At 32.6% G+C, this 1367-nt stretch overlaps 1 non-coding gene across 1 annotated transcript; it reads right to left on the reverse strand.

The window, feature by feature from the left end:
• Nucleotides 1-486: 486 nt before the first annotated feature.
• LOC112499089 (U6atac minor spliceosomal RNA) lies at nt 487-616 on the reverse strand. The gene has a single exon (XR_003066615.1). It is a non-coding gene; the product is annotated as a U6atac minor spliceosomal RNA (small nuclear RNA).
• Nucleotides 617-1367: the final 751 nt, after the last annotated feature.

A 1367-nucleotide genomic window follows, 5' to 3' on the forward strand; every position in this document is an offset into this window, starting at 1 on the left:
TCTCAACGAGAGATTATTAAGGGCATCAGTTCAAGTTTTTATGAAAATTCTTTTTTTTTTTATAATTACAATTTAAATTATGAATATATTTTTCTTATGATAGGTTCCTAAGATATATATATATATATATATATATATATATATATATATATATATATATATATAGGGAATCCCTATGTTACAATTAATGTAACATACACACTCAACAACAACCACACAAATGATGGGCCCACACAATTTGTGTGGTTGTTGTTGAGTGTGTATGTTACATTAATTGTAACATAGCATTTGCCATATATATATATATAACGTTTCAAATATACCCCATTATATTAAAAAAGAAAAAATTATATTAGTATGTTGTTGATAAGTGGAGAAAATTTTGATATTTTATTAAAAAAGGGGGGCCCAAAACAGAATTTGGGTTATAAAGATCCACAAAGCGAGTGGAGAAAAAGTTGGTGCTTTAAATGAGATGAAGGGCCCAAAAAATTTGGGTTATAAGATCCACCGAAGTGGGAAGCCTTAACCGGATGTGCGGTGACAAGAAAAGCCCGAAAGCCGTTCCCGTCCCTGTCAGGGGAGATGCCAACCATCTCTCCTTTTCGACGAACACGATCAGGCAGAGCTGACTCCATAAAAATAAAGGGTACTGAGATTGTGTATGCTATCAATGTGGGACAAAGGAGATACAGAAGATAAGAGACTTTTCTACACAACCTTAAAACTGTGCGGCCTATAGCTGTTTAATTGTTACTTGAACTTAATTACAAATGCATCAATTGAATCAATCAATGTATCGAACACCGTCTAATTTGTTCATTGCTGATAAAGTTAGTGAGTATATGTACAAAGACAAAGATCGTGCATGGGTCGAAGGGGCGAGACATGATGATCAAGGTACAAATGATTCTCCTTTAGCGCTGAACGCCAATATACGTGAAGATTGAAAGAGCAAAATGCAATATAGTCAAAGAGTACCTTCAAGGGCTCGATCGAGTAACTTACCAAGTATTTTTTTTTTCTTTTCACATAGTTGTCCATCTGGATTCGAATTCAAAGGAGATAGTCGGAGACTAAAAATCAATTTAAATTTTACCTAGACCAGCCTTTTTTTTAAAAAGAAAAAGAATATTCTCAAGAGATTTATTTCAATCTAACTATATTTTCTATATAAAATGAGACGAGAGCTTCCGAGTAAAACATATTCATCACTCTTCTTTAGTGAAATCAAAAAATTATTTTTGGTAGAATTCAAATATATGTGATAATTACGAATAAGTGATAAGTTTTACTAAATCGAGGTGTCGTATTTGCCTAATAAGATATTGTACACTTCATAGAGTATGGAAGGTCACAATTATGAC

This window comes from Citrus sinensis, chromosome 4, assembly GCF_022201045.2.
Source record: "Citrus sinensis cultivar Valencia sweet orange chromosome 4, DVS_A1.0, whole genome shotgun sequence".
NCBI classification, from domain to species: Eukaryota; Viridiplantae; Streptophyta; class Magnoliopsida; order Sapindales; family Rutaceae; genus Citrus; species Citrus sinensis.